Source organism: Arachis ipaensis, chromosome B4, assembly GCF_059453495.1.
Source record: "Arachis ipaensis isolate K30076 ecotype BB chromosome B4, ASM5945349v1, whole genome shotgun sequence".
Classification (NCBI taxonomy): Eukaryota; Viridiplantae; Streptophyta; class Magnoliopsida; order Fabales; family Fabaceae; genus Arachis; species Arachis ipaensis.
Genome location: NC_142439.1, coordinates 115,441,331 through 115,447,808, shown reverse-complemented (window position 1 = coordinate 115,447,808; position 6,478 = coordinate 115,441,331). Strand labels below are relative to the sequence as shown.

Genomic DNA, 6,478 nt, shown 5'->3' with positions numbered 1-6,478 from the left:
GTGCTGAATGATGGCACTGCATTCTTCAGTTAACAACACAGTTTCCTCATTTCTCCAGCTTCTCTTCTTGGTCATTAATTCTTTTAAGAATTTTGCATAGAGTGGCATTTGCTCTATTGCCTCAGCAAAGGGAATGTTGATTTGAAGCTTCTTGAAAATCTCCAAGAACCTGGAGAATTGGCCATCCTTTTCACTTTTCATCAAACGTTGAGGATAAGGTGCTTTAGGTGTGTAAGGCTTCAGGACCTCTTTTTCTTTTTCTTTTGTTGCAGACGGTGTAAAAGATTGTCCTTGTTCTTTGTCTTTCACATTTTCCTTTGCTTCATCCTCTGTGGTTTCCCTTGAGATCTCCTTTAGATTCTTTCCACTTCTGAGGGTTATGGCCTTACATTCTTCCCTTGCAATAGCCTTGGCAGCATGAGAACCGCTTGTCCCAGGGGCTTGCTTAGTCAAATACAAAATTTGATTTTCTAGCTTCTGGATGGCAGCTCCTTGATTTTGCAAGTTAGAATTTACTTCTTCCTTAAAAGCTTTCAATTCAATTATGTCTTGACTCATGGTTGCCATCATTCCTTCTATCCGGTTTAATTGATCTTGAAATTGTTGGTTTGGATTAGGTTGAGTAGGTTGATTATTTTGGCCATGATATGGTGGTTGGGAGTAGGTGTTTTGTGTGGCTTGGTATGATCTTTGGTTGGAGTTTTGGTATGTGGAATTGTTATATTGGTTGTGGTTGTAAGGTTTGTGGTTTTGTGGTTGGGTTTGTTGGTTTCCCCACCCAAAGTTTGGGTGGTTTCTCCAGCCTGGGTTGTAAGTGTTGGAATGTGGATCATATGATTGCCTTTGTTGGTTTCCCACATAATTGGCCTCTTCCCAATCACCTCCTTCAATGCTTACTTCCTCTTGATCTTGTGTGTGTATTGCAGCCACTTGCTTTGTTTCTAATTGCCTGGTAAGCTCTGCTAGTTGCTTGGCAAACACCTTGTTTTGGGCTAGAATTGTATCAACATGGTTCAGCTCCATGACTCCCTTAGTGTTGTGCCTCTCTGATGCATAGTAGTACTCATTCTCAGCCACTGTCTCGATCACTTCAATGGCTTCTTCCACAGTCTTTTTCCTGTTCAATGAACCTCCTGATGAATGGTCTACAGCCTTCCTTGATTCATAAGAGAGCCCATCATAGAAGATGTGCAATTGCACCCAATCATGGAACATGTTTGGTGGGCATTTCCTTGTCAAGTCCTTGAATCTCTCCCATGCCTCGTAGAGAGTTTCACCATCTTGTTGTCTAAAAGTCTGAACCTCCGATCGAAGCCTATTGACCTTTTGTGGAGGGTAGAAACGTGCCAGAAACTTGCTTTCCACCTCATCCCATGTTGTTAGACTCCCCCTTGGGAATGATTCCAGCCACTTAGCTGCTTTGTCCCTAAGTGAAAATGGGAACAAAAGCAGTTTATAGGCATCTTCCTGGACTCCATTGGACTTCACAGTGTCACAAATTCTCAGGAATTTTGTGAGATGTTGGTTTGGGTCTTCATTAGCACTTCCTCCAAAGGAACAATGATTCTCCACTAGTGATATTAGCTGTGGCTTGAGCTCAAAATTGTTGGCCTGAATGGGTGGTTTCTGGATGCTACTACCACAATTCCCAGAGGTTGGGTTTATGTATGAACTAAGAACCCTCCTCTCAGGAATGGCATCGTTTCCATCAGCTCTCTCATGGTTGTGAACTTCTCTATCCATGTTGAGATCTAAAGCTTCCTCAAAATTGTCCTCAGATTCTCCTTCAGATTCCTCTTCTCCCACTACTCTCTTCCCTCTCGCTTCCCTTCTAAGTCTATGAAGGGTCCTCTCTGGTTCGGTATATGGAGGAGTTGATGTCTCTCCTCTCCTACCTGTCATACAAGAACACAGCTCAAACACAAACAAGTGAAATACTCTTGGTTAATGGAAGAGTATGGTTAGATCAATTGAGGAATTAATTCAAACAGTTAGTGAGTCAGTGAGTTAGTTGCATGAATTTAAAGGCATAAAGAAGGAAAGCATGTAACCGAGTGCAGAAATTAAATCTCAACAAGTATCTTGAACAGAATTAACAAAGCAAGAGAAAATTGCTCAATCTAGTTAGCTTCCAATTTGAGAATTGTCAATCGAAAACCAATCCCCGGCAACGGCGCCATAAACTTGATGCGCATAAACTAGTTATGCTACGATTTAGGAAATTGCACGATCGGCAAAATTCCTTCCGGCAAGTGCACCGGTTATCGTCAAGTAAAAACTCACAATAGAGTGAGGTCGAATCCCACAAGGATTGGTTGAGTGAGCAATTCGGATTAGAAGTGTGTTCTAGTTGAGCGGAATCAAGATTGAGATGAGAATTGCGGAATGTAAAATTGGCGGGAAAAGTAAATGACAAGAAATTAAAATGGCGGAATCTTAAATTGCAATGAATTAAAGAGCAGAAACTAAATTGCTGAAATTAAAAGGGAGTGGGGGTGTTGCATGAATTGAGTTGCAGAATGTAAAGAGAAAGTGGAAATCAGAAATGGGGAATTCATTGGGTTATAGGAGATATTGAGATCTCCGAATCAAAACATGTTTATCTCTTCCTCAACCAATGCGTTCATTGAATTTTGCTTGGCAATCTTATATGATTGGATCCCAATCCCTTGGCTCACCAATTCTCTCTAAAAACAAACAAATTCCCAATCCCTTGGTTTAAATGTTCATAAGAAGAGATGATGCTTGATCACTGATTATACCACACAATTTCATGAACCACAATTTGGTAGGATTACATGTCACAATATCCATCCAAACCCCAATCCAATTCACTGTGAGAAAGCTTCTCTAGCATGAATCCTCCATTCCTTTCCCAAGGCTCCGAAGGATTCCAAGTATGGGTAGTTTCTTTCCCAAGACAACTACTCAATGGAATTAGATCGAGAAGCTTTCTAACAAAATTCAAGAGAAAAGATTGAAGAAGAAGATAAACTATTATTGATTCATTGAATTACAATAGAGCTCCCTAACCCAATGAAAGGGGGTTTAGTGAATCATAGCTCTGAATTCAATTACAAAGAAAAGGAAAACTAGCTAAAAGTGAAAGTCCCCCTCTAACTTAACTTCTATCCTATTTATACACTTTCTATATTGAGCTTCAGTTGTGCTTCTTGGGCTTTGAGGCCTCTCCTTGCTTTCCTTTTGCCTTGGGTTTATGATCCATAATCTTGATGAGGTTGTTGATCCAAATCCTGTAACATTTATTGAGCCAACTTAGTGATAATCAAATAATGACACATGACTCAATAAATTGAGATTTCAAACTCATCAATCCTTCAGGCCCAATCCCATAAACCATGATATTCAATTGGGTTTCATACCAAAGTAAGTTTAAGTTAATATTTGTGCTCAAAGACTAACTTAAATCACAATATTTTTGGCCCAGAAACCTTTTCCAAGAGTGGCGTTTAAGTTGTAGTTTAAGCTTAAACTGCAGCTTAAACGCCAGACACTTCCAGTGAGGCCTTTTGTAGAAGCACGTTTAAGCTTCAATTTAAGGTTAAACTGAAGCTTAAACGTGGAAATGGAAGAAGGTAGCCCTGGAGAGTCATGTAGTCGAACACGTTTAAGCTTCAGTTTAAGGTTAAACTGAAGCTTAAACGTGGAAATAGGAAGGGCAGCCCTGGAGGTCGAACACGTTTAACCTCCAGTTTGAGGTCAAACTGGAGGTTAAACGTGGAAGCTTAGAATGGTAGCCCTGGAGGTGTCGAACACGTTTAACCTCCAGTTTGAGGTCAAACTGGAGGTTAAACATGGAAATGGAGAGAGCAACCCTGGAGGAGAAAAGCTGTCGAACACGTTTAAGCTCCAGTTTGAGGTCAAACTGGAGCTTAAACGTGGAATGGCTCCCTGGTACTCTTCCTGGTTCTGGCGTTTAACCTCCAGTTTGAGGTCAAACTGGAGGTTAAACGTGGAACTCCTCCCTGAGTGGTATCATCATTCTGGCGTTTAACCTCCAGTTTGAGGTCAAACTGGAGGTTAAACGTGGAATGCTTCTTTAGTGAGGCTTTTCATTCTGGCGTTTAACCTTCAGTTTAAGGTCAAACTGGAGGTTAAACTTCAATTCCAGCATTTCTTATCCTTCATGATTTTGACGTTTAAGCTCCAGTTTAGGCTTAAACTGGAACTTAAACTCCACATGTGATATTCAAGCTTCCTTCATTGATTTTGTTGCTTCCTTGCTTAGCCTCTTCTTCCCTGAAATCATCCAAACAATTGCATCAAAGTCTTGCAAAATTTCATGAGAAATCTTCCATTCATAGTATTTAAGTATTATAACTAAAACTCATGGAATATGCATCAAAATCATGTTGTTTGGATGGTTCATTGCTTTGTTCTTCATTTAACCATTTTTGGTTACTTTAAGCTCAAGAAAATGCATAAAACAACTAAAACTAACAGAAGAATGCTAGTGAAACTAGCCTATGATGCCTTGGCATCAGTCGCCAAGACCACTGTTATGCCGACTTCTTCAGCTCCTTCAGCTGAGGTTGGTCATCCCGAGCCAGAACCTGATTGTCAAATCTTGAACCGGAATGATGGGACAGTGGATGCGGTGCCTCTTCAGACACGCCCTCCTTCACCCCGTGCTGATGCTGTCGAGAAGCCTTCGGATCTTTAAATGAATTTTCTAAATGTTTGTGTAGATAGCCCAGCTTGTGGGCTTTTGAACTCTTTATTTTGTAAATGGTGGTTGCTGGCCCTTGACACTTTCTTGGTTGCTTGTTTAGCAACTTAATTTTGAAAAACAAAATGGTTTCCAAGCTTTTGGGGCTGGTTTTGGTAGCCTCTTGAGCTTGTTATTATTATGACTTTATGTTTTCCATAACATGTCTGTTTTCGTCTGTCTTGGTACCTTTTTTAGGTTTTTTGGAAGTGTTGGAGCCTTGTTGCTCGACCTCTTTGGATTGCCTTTGTGTTTTATACTTGTGGCTTGATTCCTTTGAGGTTGTGGATGTTTGGATCCAACTGGTATGTCGGCTTCCTCGCTTTGGCCTGAAGTTATTTTTAGTAATCCATTTTGTTTGAACCATTGTGAGGTCTCTGTTAGGAATTACTCTTTATAACGTTAGAGTTTTTGGGAGGCCGACTTTGTTATATAGTTATTTCTAGTAATCCTCTTTCTTGGACCTTGTTCAGGTCTCTTTCAGGGATTACTTTTATAACTTTATGTTTTGGGCCGACTTCATCATGTCGGGCCCTTTCTAAGTTATTTTAGTAATCCTCTTTCTTGGACCTTGTTCAGGTCTCTTTCAGGGATTACTTTTATAACTTTATATTTTGGGCTGACTTCATCATGTCGGGCCCTTTCTAAGTTATTTTAGTAATCCTCTTTCTTGGACCTTGTTCAGGTCTCTTTCAGGGATTACTTTTATAACTTTATATTTTGGGCCGACTTCATCATGCCGGACCCTTTCTAAGTTATTTTAGTAATCCTCTTTCTTGGACCTTGTTCAGGTCTCTTTCAGGGATTACTTTTATAACTTTATGTTTTGGGCCGACTTCATCATGTCGGGCCCTTTCTAAGTTATTTTAGTAATCTTCTTTTTTGGACCTTTGTCAGGTCTCTTTCAGGGATTACTTTTATAACTTGTTCGTGGGAGGCCGACTTCTTCATGTCGGTCTCTTCTAAGTTATTTCTAGCAATCCTCTTTGTTAGGGCTGGCCAAGCCTCTTTCCAGGGATTGACTTTTTATAACTTTGGTTATTGTGGTCGAATGGTCCGACTTTTTTTATGTCGGCCTATCTTTTAAGTTATTTTTAGCAATCCATGTTTCGTTTCAGACCTCGTTAGGCCTCTACACCTGGATTTACTTTCTGATAACTTCTTGCATTAATCTATTTTTTGCCGCTTTTCATCTTTGCCAATTTTATAGGAATTGGGTGGTGAGTTTGCTTCTCACTTAGCCGCCCTTGTTGAAGTCGGGCGGTGAATTTGGTTTTCACCTTGCCGACCTTCGTCGAAATTTGGATGATGAATTTGATTTTCACTGTGGTCGGACGGTGAATTTGTTTTCACCTTTGCCGACCTGTAGCTTCGTAATCGGACGATGAATTCTGTTTTCACTTTTTTGCCGACCTGTTTGAAATCGGGCGATGAATTCTGCTTTCATCTTTGCCAACTTTTATTGTGATCGGGCAATGAATTTGTGCGCTCAGATTAATGCGTCTTGAAAATTTTGTAGAAAATCTAAAACTTTATTCAAAAGAAAATGCAGATATATACACGTGGGAGTTTTATCCCTCTGAATCTGACAATTTGTAGATCTTGGCTTTGTGCCTCATTAAAAAACCTTTTCAGAAAAAAGAGTGCACCTTATCCTAAGATTTTATTACCTCTAACGGTAGTATCTTCTTAAGTTGCAGGCGTGCCATGACCTAGAATGCTCTCTCCCTTCGAGTTCGGACAGTCTGT

At 40.2% G+C, this 6,478-nt stretch overlaps 1 non-coding gene across 1 annotated transcript; it reads left to right on the top strand.

The window, feature by feature from the left end:
• The first annotated feature begins 1,213 nt into the window (after positions 1-1,213).
• LOC148568872 (small nucleolar RNA R71) lies at positions 1,214-1,317 on the top strand. Its single transcript, XR_015883005.1, has one exon. It is a non-coding gene; the product is annotated as a small nucleolar RNA R71 (small nucleolar RNA).
• The last annotated feature ends 5,161 nt before the right edge of the window (positions 1,318-6,478 follow it).